The sequence below is a fragment of the Drosophila serrata genome, unplaced genomic scaffold, assembly GCF_035046125.1.
Source record: "Drosophila serrata isolate PLE 108 unplaced genomic scaffold, ASM3504612v1 contig_359, whole genome shotgun sequence".
NCBI lineage: Eukaryota > Metazoa > Arthropoda > Insecta > Diptera > Drosophilidae > Drosophila > Drosophila serrata.
This window is the reverse complement of record NW_028257257.1, coordinates 932,985-948,547: the sequence shown is the minus strand read 5'-3', so window position 1 is coordinate 948,547 and position 15,563 is coordinate 932,985. Positions and strand designations below refer to the sequence as shown.

Here is a 15,563-nt window from a genome sequence, read left to right as displayed (position 1 = left end):
AAAACATAGTTTTTTATGAGTTTTCCTTGCAATAGTTCCATTACAAATGGATTAAGACCTGAGCAATATCCTAGAATTAAGTTTGTATTAAATTTGAAATGAACATCAAGATCTATTAATTATTTCTCTTAAACTTCCTCTGAGTAATATATATTTTAACTTGACAGGAAATACCGTTACTATTTTATTCAATTAGGAAGTATTTTAATTGCACTCCTGCAAGCCCAGCTTTTGCCCCGTAAAGTTTTCAATAAATCTAGTGAAAAATATTTTTCAAGCTGCCAACATAAATCAAGCTCTCAGCCTGCATTTCCACCTGTCTATCTGTCCCGGCCTTCCACCATCCGTAGCCAGTATCTGTTTTGTTCCCCTCTCGAAATCTCGGTGGCAAGGCAAATATTTATAAAATCCAACAATGCATTATCAGGCGGAAGTGCAATTATTCAACGTGCAACATTTTGCGGCAACTGATGTTGCTGCTGCTGCTGCTGCTGCGTACAAAACCAGCAATTTCTAGCAGCAGCAGCAGCAGCAGCAGTAAGCAGCAAACTTGGGCCAAAGGCTCTAATTAGTTTTTGCAATTTCCACGCGTTCCACCGCCTGTCGCTACTTAGTGTCAGAGCAACAGTTGACCCCCCTTGGACAAACCCCTTTTTTTATGCCCACCCCTTTGGCTGGCCATCGACTCTAGACAAATATGCAATTAGCAAATGGCAGTAGCAGTGGCTACTAGCTCAAGCTGCCTTTTGTTTTTTGTAGCCTGGCTTTCCTTCCTCACTTAACGTTTTTTATGTATCGATGGAAATGAAAATGATAGAAAGGCAAAAAGCAACGAGAATCCAGCATACTTGCGCCGCAATCAGGCCGCCACTTTGCCACTTTACTGATTTGGTATTTGGCATTCGAGCGAGCCACTCTTTGATTGCCGGTTACCAAAAGTGCCGGGCAAATATTTAGCCATATAATTTGTGGGGCGTACACTGAACTTCCACGCCACGAGTGTGGCAAGTCAATGAACGGACAGAAGCCCTGATCTGCACTTGAAGGAAATTAATATAAACAAAAAAAAAACTATAAAAATTAAATAATAATACAGGAAAATATATACAAAAATTAAGTATTTGTATTGTAGATGGTTTTATAAATGATATCGGAAAACATTTGTCTAGGAGAAGAGTAGTAAATTTTAGTTATGGGTAATATTTAAGATTTAATTCTTTCCTCCTCTTAAATATTTAGTAAATATATGGGTTTTGCATTAATTAAAAGAAAACAATTGTATAATATGATGTACCTCAAAGAAATTTATATAAAACTTAAATTTACAACTTCTTTAAAGGTGTGATTCAGGAAAAATATCCTCAAACCTTTCAAGATCAATAAATCTTTTTAGTTACTTCAAATAATAAAATAATAATAAAAATAAATTCCCTACTTAAAGAACAAAAGTTCTCCAAATAATAAATTCTCCAACACCTGGAAATATTTTTTTAATTAAAATTAAATTCCTTACTTAAAGAACAAAAGAACACAGAGACACTCTCACATTTAAATCTCTTGAGAATTTAGCAAGAAAAAGAAATGTGTGTGGCATTTCCCTCTTATAAATATTTATTTTTTGTGATACTAACAGTTACATTTCTTCAAGAATTTATTCGAAATATTTAGAATAATTATTCTAAATTTTTTTGTGTAGTGAAATCTCCCAAGCAAACTGCTCGAATGTAACTAACTGACAACAATGGCAGCTGAGTAAGGAGGCAGCAACTGACGGCGGCAAAGGTGCGTTTGCATTTCTAATGAACATGCTACGCACTTCCGTTCGCCACAATGAATGATGGGAAGCCCAGCCCAGCCCAGTCGCAATCGCAGTTCCCATTTCCATACCCTGGTTATATTCCCGAACCGATCCGACCAGAGAGCCTGCCTCGCCCCCTTGCAACATCATATTTTGCAATGCCATAATTTCTGGGCCGCCCCCTCCGAGTGCATTATGCGTTATGCGTGGCTAGGCACAAGCTCGTATATTTCAACCACCCATTAAACACCCCTCCTACACACACCCCCCCTCTCTCTCTCTCTCTTACGCATAAATCTCATAGATAATTCTGTAATATTTCACAATTTTTAAATATATTTTTTTGGCATCTACCAATTCAATTCAAGCAACAAGCTGAAGGTTCTTTCGGTGTCCACCCTCATTCAACACAAATTAATAAGTCCTAATGGCTCTGAAGTCGAGCATGTTTGCGATTACAGTGGCAATTTACAAATTAGTGCCACATGGGGCAATAGTTTTTAGCCTCCGAGGGGGAGGAGGAGTAGGAGGAGGGTGCTGGTAATTAGGCTCCCATCCAAATGGCTGTCGTTGACCTTCCCCTTCCCCCGAAAAAGATCTGACCCCTTTTAGTGCCCTATGGTAGGGTATCTCGAGGGATCGGATCTGTTAAGACACTTAAACCAGACCGATGACAAACGGGGGAGAGTCTTTATTTATTTAATGTCTCAGGGAGTGCAATGGGAAAATAGTTAATTATTTAAAAAACTTAAAGAAATCCGGAAAATAAAATTAAAACTTCTCCATTTCTTTTATAAGACTAAAATACACGATTTACTGTCATTAAAAATTCTATTTAAAAATATCCGATTGCGTTATGTATCAATCCTGTTTAGATATATCGATATTTTCTGTATTTATTTTATAAAATGCATCAAATGTTTAAATATGATTCGTAAAAATTATTAAATTCCCTTTACTTTTTAAAATGTACAGTGTATTTAGGTTTTAATACTGACTTCTGAATCACTCCCCCCATAAACTGATATCACACAGCACACATATATTGTATGTACTATATAAAAGTTCCCCGATTAAGAGTATTTCCCTGTTTGCTTTGAACAAACTTTGAAATTTTCTCAGTCGTAAAGAGCATTTTAACGATGACACACTCCTCTCGACATTCAAATTTCCAACAGAAGAGATAACAGGGCAAGTTCAAATACGAGACGAGAGACTGTAAAATGCTTTCAACACTTTCATAAAATATTTTTACACATTGTCATTGGCAGTGGGATGCCCCCGATGGACATTACTATTAATTTTTTAATAGCTCATAAAATGCTACAGTTTCAAATAGACAAACGTCACAGAGAAATAAAAACAATTTGTACTTTGTAATTCATTTGCTGGCCGGGATTCGACCCGCATTTTCCCCAAGTTTATTTTTCATTTTTTCGTTGGTTTCCCCATATTTTCTTGAACTCCTCTTGGCGTGGGCGATTGACTTTTCCGTACTTGCCGCTGTTTTAATTGCAGGTTCAGTAACCTTTTAGCGACCTAGGGTCGCCGTTCGGTCAGTTAATGCCGAAAGCCAACCCTCATCATTCCAAGCGAAACATGCGAAATCCCGAAACAAAAGTCATGCCATGTGTAGGGAGCCATGGAGTGCTGGACTTGCTACTTACTTACTTGCCACTGCCGCTGACCAACGGGCCGCGTCTAATGCGGAATGTCAAATGTCAAAATATATGGTGAAAATGTGTCAACTTTCTTATCTGATTTGGTCACGCTGCTACTTTATAACGCCAAATGTATATAATATGTATAAATGTGTGTGTTGTGTTGTGTGTGGTGTGTGTTGTTGCTGTGCGTGCTTCAGCGCACAAAAAGGGGAATGGGGGATGCCAGGCGGGGTGTGGCGGTGAGGCGTTGGCGGTCGAGACCTGTTTAGAATTCAATTTTCATACAAAAACGAAACCCAAGTGCCATTGGTACACCTGGAAAAAATAATAAATACTATATTAAATAAAAAAGTTAATAACAATTTAACCGAAGGATATTTTTAAACTTGATTAGAAAATGAATTTATTGCCAGTATGCTTAAATAAAAATATAGAAATAGGGTTTAAGATGATATTCTATTTACCTGTCTTAAAAGTCTTAATTTCCTATTCAAACGGGCAAAAAATGTAATATTTTTCTGCCTGCTATTGCTGCAAATAAATAAAGTTCTTCTATCTTCACCCCAGTATTTCTTTCAGTGCACATGTCATTCCCAATCCCTTTTGTACTGCACTTTGTAGGTAGCCAGTCTTTGGACACAAACGCGCATTGGGTTAATAACGCCAAAGATAAAAAGGCACCCACAAAAAAAAATAGAAAAAAATCCAACGAAAAACTAAATGGGAAAATTGAAAAGGTAAATAGGAGAAAAAAAACAGGTAAACGGGAGACCGAAATGCATTTAAGGTCCGAAATAATCGGTTGTCTGCAAATTAGAATGTTTTCTACTTAATTTATGCTGGAAGGGGGGAAAACCCGGTAGTAGTGGGAAAACTGCAATTAAAACGAGTCGGCGACAAGAGCTTTGATGTTTAGTTTACGTGGGTGGGGGAAACACCGTCAACCAAAGTCCATTAAAAACCCTAAAAGCCGAATAATTAATTTATGATCGGGTCGAAGGCTTTTCCTCAACGAATATTCGCCAAATTATGTGGTACAGAGTGCTGCAGCAATCTTGTAGATAAAGTATCTTTTTGGGGGGCCATGGTTCAAGCCACTTGGCCATGCGCAATACGCGTCGGGGCCAAAACCTTTAGGGCCAAAAACGGGGAGGCACGTCACCGCCGCTCCGACCCAAATGAACTTTGCTTTGACCCCAAAAGAAATAAGAGGGGAAAAACAAAAACAACGCTTGACAAACTCCGATGCAGCAGCAACATCTACCAGAGATCGCCAGCATCTGCAGCTGACAAGAGAGCTACTTTGGCTGAAATGATGTGAACCAGTTACAGGGGCTCTGCTAAAAGCAGTAGAAATGGTAGAAAAAAAACGGCCTAAACAGAAACACAAACTAAACCGCTAGATGCACTTGAAAAAAAGAGCGAATTAAATATGAAATAAATATGAGAACAAAGTAAAGGAAAGGCTTGCTTTTTAGATAGAGTTTCCTTGACTTGAAAAGATATTAAACTATTTTTTTAATTAGTTTGTCTTCTACAAACATTTTCTTTTACTTCCTTTAAGCTTGACTTTTTCCTAGTGCACTTTTAGCTAGACAGACAAGAGTCGAAACGACCATTTAAAGTATATTTTATCATTCATTCAGCTGCATCTGACTTGGACCAGCTCATTATCATACAATGACATTTTCCTCGGGCAAACTGTAAACTTCGGACTGCCATTTGTTGTCTGTGATGTTGCGCCAGCAAACTAAATTCCTTTTCAAACTCCGTTTCCTAGTTGGTTTCATTTTGACTGCTCTTAAGTATAGTATATATAGTATTATAGAGGAGTAGAGAAAATTTGGTATGCATCTGATGGACAGCAAACACACAGCACATAGCAAATGGGGCCAAGCGAAAGATCAGCGGTATTTCTACTTATAAAAGGGGGTTTACATACATACCCTTTTGAACCCTTTGCATTGGCACGTAAGTAGCCGCAACCATCGATTGTCATGTGGCTAAAAGTCCTTACGTTATATGGCAACTGGCAAAGGCATTGCAACATGTGGCAAGCTAGTGTTAGAGGTCATTTTCCTATTTGGTAAGAAAGCTGTGCTACCAGAAAGACAAGATAATGGTTTCTATATTGTATCTAATAATATTTAAGTAAAAATAAAATGGATAGATTGGTAAAATCATATTTCATGTAAAATTTATATATTAAAATATTATTTTCTTTATCTTTTTTATTTTTTTAAAGAGTATTTAGTGTTCAATAAGCTGGCCAAATCAGTGGCATTGCTTTTTACAAATGATCAACACAGATACCAAAAACTAAGCCCCCGGGCTGCCTTAACCTTACATGCAGCAACTGTTGCTACTGCAGTTTTGTAGTTTCTGCTGCCGTTGCAGTTGCAGTTGCAATCGCTTTCCCAGCGTCGCATTGTCGCTTCTTTTTTTTTGTATTTTTCCTGCCTTTGCCTGGCACTCGAGTCTTAAGTAGTTCGTGAGTTGAATAACTTTCAATTGAATTGTAAAGTAAACATTGTGTGTCTTGAATCTTGGACACACCCCATCATCGCAAAGCCCTGGCCTTTGTTTTCATAGAGACAGAAGAGAGAGAGATCCTGGGGAACATCGTGCTGGGGCAAACATTTTAAGGATTGTCCCCAGTCGATCGTTTAATTGTCATGCATTTGGTGCATTTTCCTCTCTCTCTCTCTCGATTCAATTTGGAATTTCGGATACGGATTCGTATTCGTATTCGTATTTGAATTTGAATTTGTTTTTTTGGTTGCTGCGACCGCATTGGCCCGCATGCAAGTTGTGTGTGCGTGAAACTTAATACGGACTCGAACAATTTTGATAAGCATAAAATGCAAAACCTGCTGCATAAATATCAAATTTCACAGCCGCCGGCACACAGTACCGACAGCAGAGAAAAAATTCCCCTCAAAACCGAAAACCAAACTCCATCCCGAGATTGTCAATTGAACGCAGCCAGTTGCATAAACATGGCAAAGAAATTGTCATGATCAAAATGTGATATTAAACGTGGCGGCTTGCCAAAGCCAAAGTGCCGGTCTTTACACTTGAATAAATGTAAATTTTCACTTTTAGCATTAGAAATAGTAATTAATTTAAAGTTTACAAAAGAAAACGCATAGGAAAATATGTTTTTAGATTCAATTAAAGGCAATCTGGTTACTTTAAGACATATTTCTGGTCACACAAAGTCTAGAAATCTTCACAAATCTTCACAGTAAACATTTATTATTTATAATTTTTTACGTAATACTCTCATTTTTCCCTCTGCATATTCGTTTGGATTTTCTATTTGATTTTATTTCCCTAGAAACGACTTGGATAGGACTTGAAACTGGGAATTTGTTGCTGCCACCGCAGTCAATGTTGCGCTGTTGTGATTGTCCACCGGCTTTGGGGTTCGTCGCATAAATAGCAATTTTCTGGCATTTCATTTGACATTTAATTGAGATCGTAAAATTTTGTAAAGCTTTTTCCCGGACATTTACTGGCCCCGGCTAATGTGAGATCTTTTGCTGCTTATCAGCGGAGCGACAATAACAAATTTGACTGGTCCCCGATTCGAACCGGTACTGGAACTTATGTCTTTTTCTCTTGGTTTTTTTATACCCTTTTTTTATTATTTTTTCTGTTTTTTTTTTTGCTAGCATGCCAATCCAATCTTTTCGCCCCATTAGGGCGCCTCCCGATCAAGGTTTTCAATATTAAACGGCTGTCAGACGATCGGTTGGATGCAGCAAACTAAGTGGCCCACAGTAGCGACCACGCAGCAATCGATGTTTAGTGCACAGCAAAAAACAAATATATATATATAAATATGTATTCTAAATTGTGTTAAAGTGGCCGCTAATTAGCTTTAATAACTGCTATATTGCAATGTTTAAATAGCTTTGGATTAACATTCATTTATAAAGTGAACATTATAATTAAGTGTAAACAGGTTTATTTAAATTTATTCCTAAAGTTTCTTCAAATTGGTAATTTCTTTCAAAACTTCTCTTAGTTCTTAGTCTCAAAATTTTACCCATAAAAATCCATAAGAAATATAAAATATAGAAAACTAAAAATTCTAGTGTAGCTGCTAACTTTGCCCACACATCCGTGCGATCCATTGAGAGCGCCACAAGGCAAGGGGCATAAACGTTTTGTTGTTTTTAATAGAGCCAAGCGATTACAGGCGGCAGCAGCAGCAACAGCAACAGCAGCAGCAGCAGCAGCAACAACAGCAGCAACAGCAACAGGGGCAACAACAATTGCCTGTTGGCTTCGACGAGCGACGAACGCGTAATCAATAAATCTAAAAATAATTCCACCAATACATGTCAAAGCCGTAATAGGGAAACCATAAATTTTTTTTGTTCTGTCCAGCAGAAATGTGTAAGGCACGGTAGCAACTCTTGTTGCCCCTTGCGCGCCTGTTGCCTGTTGCATGTTGCTGCGGACGACGGCTGCAAGCCATTAGCAATTGTTGTTCGCTGGCAACATGCTACGTATTGGCAATAAGTAACGCTGATTTGGCAGTTAAATGCCGCGCGATTGTTGTGGGCAGCCAGCCGGATATGCAACAAGCGGCAGCAGCGGCAACATGTTGCTCGCAGCCAAATCTGTTGGATGTGACACTAATATCCGGGCTCTATCTTGGCAGTCATAATGAGCAGCAGCAGCAGCAGCAGCAGTTGGTCGTATCTATCTATAATAAGTTCCCAACTAGAGATCCAATCATTATTTCCTTTACCATTATTGCTATTACAGCAGCAGCAGCAACAGCAGCAACATGTGCAACATGTGCTCTGGGTTTACTCTTTATCGAAGGAGCAGAAGCAATTCGAATCTAGTTGCAAGTTGCAGCAACCCTGGGTTACAGGGGACATTGCAATGATTCACTTATCAGTGGCCCTTTCAGGGCACAGACAACAGCAACATATGTACCCCAGCAGCATAGGCTTTAACTAGCTTAGTTTTTAACTACTTCAGGGATCGCTATACACTCTTATTTAAACAAAAGTTAACAAGGAAAGAAATTACATGTATATTAATTGCTATTAAGGAAACTTCTAGTATATTGAAGAGAGCTTTCCAAGTTTTAGTTTAGTTTTCCTTTGATTTATTTATTCCTGAAAATGTAATATCTCTTGTAATCCCCATTTTTTCCCAGTGTTTCTCCTGCCTCTTACTACAACGGCAGCAACAATCATTTGTCCCTTTGTTTGTCCTTTAACAACTGCTCCACATAGTCCACCCAGGGCACTCTGCCGCCTGTCTCCTTGGCATGGCAGTTGCAGCACAATGACATTATTGGCAACTCCTGCCCACCAGCCACATTCTCCGTTCTCCATTCTTCGTTCTTTGCTCCACAATCTCCTCAAAAGTGGTCAGCATTGGTGATCGCATGCAAAAGCGCCGCACGGCGCTTGGTCACCAGCAGCAGCATGAAGCAGCAGCAGCAACATGCAGCACACACAACGAGCAACATGCAACATCCAAGACCGGGTCTCGTCGTCGTCGTCGTCGTCGTTGCTCGATCTTGATACTGGGCCATGATTTATTTTTAATAGTTTGCGCTTAATATGCGCCAGCATCCGCCAGGGTCCAACTTGGAGTCTAGCTTTAGACGCTGTCTAGTTGTAAACAACAACTGGCGCAGCGGCAATATGTTGTTGCTGGTACACAGGGGGAAAAATGTAAGAACTTTTGAAACAAAATTAAATTTTAATTCATTTTATAAAGGTTTTGCTTGCCAAGAAAGATATCTGCTTTTTGTAAGTCTTCAACTTTAATCTATTTTCTTTGTTTAAATAGAAATATGGTTGGGAAATCTTTTAGTAAAATACTACAAGGTTCCTCTTAAAGAAAATTATATTATATCACTTTAATAGACTCAAAGGTTCATAGTTTCTCACAGTGTAGAGTTGGAGTTGCTGGGAGTATTGCTCTTTTTTGTTTTGTCTTCATCTGCGAGGGAGCAGCCAGCCGTGTGCAAAGTAATTGTTGGTAACACCTGCTTCTTCGCGTCGGCGTTGGTGGCAAAGTATCTCTGAGGTTGCCAGAGTCACAGCAGCAGCTCCAGCAACCTTGGCACAGACAGGATGCATGTTTAATGTGCCGTCTGTTTTTCTTTTTTTCCTGTCTCTCCTTCCTTTTCGCCGTCGTTTTGGCCAAGAGCTGGAAGTTGGCAACGAGTCGAGTGGATCGTGGATTGGATTGCTTTGGATTGGAGTAGAGTAGAGTAGAGTAGAGTGGAGTTTAGTGGAGTACAGTGGAGTGGAGTGGAGCAGAGTCTTAACTTAGCCTGGTAGTTACATTGATTCGTTGTCAGCATTGGCATTGTTTTTATGAAAGGTTTTGCTCCGCTCTTTGGCTCTTTCTGTTGCCATTGCTGTGTTGTGTGTGTAATTCGTTGCAATCATTTTGAAAACGTCAAAGACCAGCAACGTGTCGGCCAAGTCAGCAATCAGCGTCATCAATACGAATACACTGAGACAAAGGTTAACTAGTTTATGAAGGAAAAGGGATTTAAACGGAAGAAACTCCTCGACTTGAATGATGACAGGCTGCAGCAGAAATATGGAGTAAAATGAGGAACCCATTAGATTATCCGAAAGATTCTCCTTAAGCATAAATGAAACCCTTTAAATATTATAGTATATCTATGAAAAATCTTTAAAAATCAACTTTATTTATTATTTCATCTCGGTTTCAATATTTCCCCTTTGTGTATTCTTCGCACACCAATCACAATCACAGTCCGGCATAGTCGGAAAAGATATAGTGAAGCTATGCCATTATTTTGCCATTATATTGACATCAATTTCAGTTGCTTTTGTTGTTGCTTTTCTGGTGCTGCAGCATTTCGTTAATTGTTTCATAGACGTTAAGTTATGTTTAGTAGCTAAAGAACTGACGCTGCTTTTGCTGCTGCTGCTGCTGTTGCTGCTGCTGCTGGTAATTTCAATAATAAAACTACAAAACGAAAAGCAGCAGCAACAACTACAATCGCAACGACAATTGCCTTGCATGGAGTGAAAGGCTTCAATCAAAGCGAGCAACACAATCAGAAAGAGACGTAGACGGAGCGATTGTTGTTGCTTTTGCCCATGTTGCTGCTGGACGAAGCTGTGCCAGCTCTGTTTTTTTTTTCCTACACATTTATTTTCCTTATTTTAGTGTACTAGGTACTAGGGGAAGTTTTAGGGGTATATTCAATATGGGGCAATATTTTAATAAATTCGAGAGGGGTGTCCAAGATAGACACGTTGGAGAATCTATTATGTTCTTATTCCTTATGATTACTTTTGAATAAAGTTTATAATAAAATCTTTTGGGGTAGTAGGACTAAATCATTTTGGTCTTAGTGTTCTTAAAATAAATTATCTGAAATTTTGAATAAATATCCCAAGCTGGACACTTGGGAAATGTGGTCTTCCATTTTATAAAGATTTACCAAAGAAAATTAGGTTAATACCTGTTAAGGAATCAAATAAATCTTAGAAACTAAGACTATATCCTTTAGTCTGAATTATTTTTGGGAAATTTGTTATAAATGTAAATATTAGGGGTGCCGAGGCTATGTATCTTTTACATTATATGTTCATTTTTTTAAAATATCAAACTAAAACTATACAAGAACCTAAAACTTAAAGGGAATATTGCTTCATTAATTTGAAGAGAATTTTATAAAGCAGGGATGCCCAGGCTAATAACCTATTATAGTATTTTCTTTTCTTGTTTACTGCTTATGTTGATATTATATCAAATATTAAAGTAAAATTCTTCTTAAGAAATAAGACATGTTTTAAACACTAAATAAAGGAATAAAGTGAAATGTTGATGAGTACTAGGTACCTTTTAGTCGCCACACTTTACCATCAACTTCCTTCTTGTTTCTATTTTTTTGTTGTATTTTTTTTATTATTCCCCTGCCAGAGAGCTGTGTGTTTGCCTGCTTTTTCGGCAGACAATGGCAATCAGCAATAGCAACTAGAACGGGGCAAAGCCAGCAAACGGCAATTGCAAATAATAATGCCCAAGCGGGCAACAACTACAACCGTTGGTGAACAACACAACTACAACTGTTGGTGAACAATAACAACAACAATAACAACAACAACAAATACAACAACCATCGCGTCATGTCATAGTCACGTCAATTTTGTTTGTTGTTGGCCAAAGCTGAGGCTGACTCCGCGTCTAAAGCTGCGGCAAAGATTTTCGTTTTTCGTACTCTCTTTTTTTTTGTTATATTTTTTATTTTGCAGGAAATCACAGCATGAATCATGCGCTCAGGCTCAGTAGAGGAAAAAACAAAAAAACGCTGAATAAATATACAAAGGCACGGGGAGAAAAAATAGTAAATAATAAATGTATTTTATATATATATTTAGAAGAAAAGTTTAGAACTATTGATTTACATAAAATGGATAACAAGAAAGGAAGCCCTTTTGATTGAAAATAGATTAGATTAATTTATAATGTCTTTATAGCAAATTTTATTAAAATCTGTTCAAAACTGGTAAAGATAATATTTTTATTACAACTTTCCGATCGTTCCTATGCCAGCTATATATATGTATTTATATAGTCCACCGATTCGCCATGCTCCGACTTATATACCACCGACATTATATAGAAGAATAACTCAATAGTTTCATTCAAATGGCTAAAATTTGTTCCTAAACAAATCTCGCAAATCTGTGCATATGATTCTCAACTAGTTACTTACTGGTCATAGGTACTTACTGATCAGAGTTACTTACTGCTCATAGTTACTTATTGTTTATAGTTAAATTACATATCAGCTCGCTGCTCCTCTCCCCCTCTCCCCCTCTCTCGCTATGTTAATCGCTCTATGTTAATCTATAGAGGCAACTCCTACTCTCCCACGCACTCACACTCACTTTCTCTGCTCTTCTCTGCTCTTCTCTTCTCTTCTCTGCTCTGCTCCGGGACTATAAATAGAGGCGCTAAGGGCGCGCGCGCCTCAGTCTGTCCTAGGGGTACCTAGTGTTAACATCTCAAGTGATAGTGCAAGTGATCACCCTCCGAACCCAAAAATATGACGTGGCCAATGAAATACATCTGGATGACTAGGAAGAAGCTTACTTTGGATGAAGTCACCCAATCTTGGTCACTACACTGGAAGGAAGTAAACAATGACGTGTCCTTTTGTGCGGTAAGTCTTAACCATGACATTTATATTATGTATGAAGAAGCTGTAGGTGGGATTAGGCCTAGTTCTAGACTTTATATTCCAATTATTTCCTTATTGCCATGGTCCCCTTTACATACTTAGAAACTAACTAATAATTTTCAAAGTTAGTAAGTGATCATACATATTTAGTGGTCATAGATACTTACTGGTCATAGATACTCTCTGTTCATAGTTACTGATGGTTCCTATGACAGCAATATATATGTTTATAAATAGTCCACCGATTCGCCAAGCTCCGACTTATATACTAGTAAAATTATATAGAACAATAACTCCATAGTTTCATTCAAATAGCTTGCTCTTAAATTTGTTCGAAAACAAATCTCGCACATGTGGGCATATGATTCCCAACTGGATCTAACATCCCCGGAACAAAGTGACTTCTGTCGGCCAAGTCTCAAAAATATGTTGTGTTATAAAAGTTGCAAGTCATTGTTTACTAGTGTTCAAAGTTAGTTGCTGATCATACATACTGGTCATAGATATTTACTGGTCATAGATATTTACTGGTCATAGATACTTACTGCTCATAATTTCAGTCAGAAATATGTATATAATTTGAAAGAAGCACTCATAACATAGTCAAAAAAGCATTAATTTCGATTCGGAAAGCTGTTCTGTGCTAGTTTTTAATTGGTTAATAAATCTGCATACATAAATTACATTTTTAAAATATTTAAATTTTTGTCAATTTTTCAAGATGTCTATGTAAAAACTTGTTCAAAAATTAAAATAATTGTCAAAAATTTAATGTTTTTGCTACACGTCTAGAAAGATTTTCCTGTTTATGCTGATCAAGAATATACATATATGATTTATAGGGTCGGAAATGACTCCTTCATTCCGATCTAAGCTTCTGACTGAAAGTCAGGATATAAATATTAGCATTTTTGGGTCGATATTTATCTATATATTTATATTGAAATTTTTCTATAACCCACATCTTTAAAAACTCATAATTAAGCTAAAAATTCATATATTTTCATTCGGGAAGCTGTTCTGTATTAGTTTTTAATAGGTTATTAAATCTACATAACTAAATTACATTTTTAATATATATAAAATTTTTTCATTTTTTTCAAGATGTCAACAATGTAAAAACATGCTCAAAAAAGTTGAAAAAATTTTCAAAAATTTAATTTTTTTGCTACATATCTAGAAAGACTCGCCTGTTGTTGCTGATCAAGAATATATATGATTTATAGGGTCGCAAATGACTCCTTCACTCCGTTTCAAGCTTCTGATTGAAATTATAATACCCTGCAAGGGGTTATAATAAATCGAATTTTTCTCCCCAACTGACTGTTTATTTTTTTCCAGTGCAATTGCATGAATACATAAATAGAAATAAAAAATAAAAAACTGAAAATAATCACACGATGCGAGTGAGTTGTGTGTGCCCGAAAACCAAGCTGTGCTAAGCCCTGTGCTGACTGAATGTCTGCCAATGAGGGAGGAGAGTGGTTGGCCATAGAGGTTTTTATAGAGAGGGAAGCTGTGGTTCCTTTTTTTTCTTCTACATTGAGATTTGTTTTATTTATTTTTTATTTTTCGCTTACTTCGTTTTTGGTTTGCCGCAACGCGCGCGCAGAGTGCAAAAGTCAGGCGCATGTCACGCGTATTTAAATCAATTTTTTACATTTATATTTTTTCAGTTAGTTGGGGTAGAATTTGCAGTATTGTGGGATATATTTTATAATTTTTAAGCAGCTTGTTAAAGACTAAGATTTATTATTTCTTAATAATACTGACGCCTTTAGGTACTTTTTTTAGTTTATTGGTATAATATAGAAAGTGTATTTAACCATAAACAGACGCACAAAAAAGTACAAATATAATAAAACACGAATTTGTAAATATCTAAAATTATACTTCATGTTTATCAGATCTTATACTTGTTTTTATAAAGAAAAACACAATGAAATAAAATAACAAAGAACGCTGAAATGTTAACAACGCAAAACCAATTGCGTATTAAACTTTATGAAAAGCAATTTCTTCTTAATTTAAATTGTTAAAACGAACAAGAGTTCTTAGAAAGAAAGACATATAATTAATTAGGAATTAGTTTAAACCTTTAGGCTTTAAGCTAAGAAATTCATATACAATATCCTTTATCTTTCTTAATCTTAGAAAGAGTATATCTGATTCCTTATAGTCTCTTTAACACACTTCCTTATATTTCGTATTTAACCTTTTTGGTTTCCTTGTTTTCTCTCTTTTTTTCTTCTGTTAACTTGCCTTGTGGGCGTTTTTGTTGCATTAATCAACATAATGTGTGTGTTGTAGCTGTGTTTTGTTTTTGTTATTTTTTGTTGTGTCTCCGATTTGATCGATAGCAAAAACAACAACGCACCAAAACTCTTTGTCCCAAAAGCGATTTCTTACCTTCTTTTTGCTTATATTTTTGTTGTTTTTGTTTTTGCGTTGGCCAAAACGGGTGCTGGTGTTGTTTTGCAAAATTAAAACAGCAATTAAATGGCCAAAAGCCAAACCAACAAGGGGCAATCAAAGGCCCCTTGTCCCCCTTGTCCTCTCACCCCCCCGTTGGACTGTGCATGGCAAATGAGTTGCAACTGAAATTCAATTAGCTAACAAAATTCCATTTCGGACCACAGACGCAATAACCAACAACAAAAACAACAACAAGAGACATTCAAATGGCCAAAAACTTATAAACACTTTGTAAAGGGGGCTATTTTGGTGGAAGGAGAGGCGGCGGCGTAAAGGAGACTGATCAACCCTTCAACGCTGTTGGTCAACAGAATTTTGGGGTTTTGAAAATTGAATTAGATGCAGCAGACCGTGTGGCTGGTAGGAAAACATAGAGACGAACCTCAACAGTGCGTTCTAGTCTGTTTTT

At 37.1% G+C, this 15,563-nt stretch overlaps 1 long non-coding RNA gene across 1 annotated transcript in view; it reads left to right on the top strand.

Moving 5' to 3' along the window:
- LOC147642778 (uncharacterized) overlaps nucleotides 1-15,563 on the top strand; it is a 75,724-nt gene that overhangs the window by 33,103 nt on the left and 27,058 nt on the right. The window contains exon 2 of the long non-coding RNA XR_015272970.1: nucleotides 12,448-12,661. This is a non-coding gene — a long non-coding RNA (uncharacterized LOC147642778). The remainder of the gene's footprint in view (nucleotides 1-12,447; nucleotides 12,662-15,563) is intronic.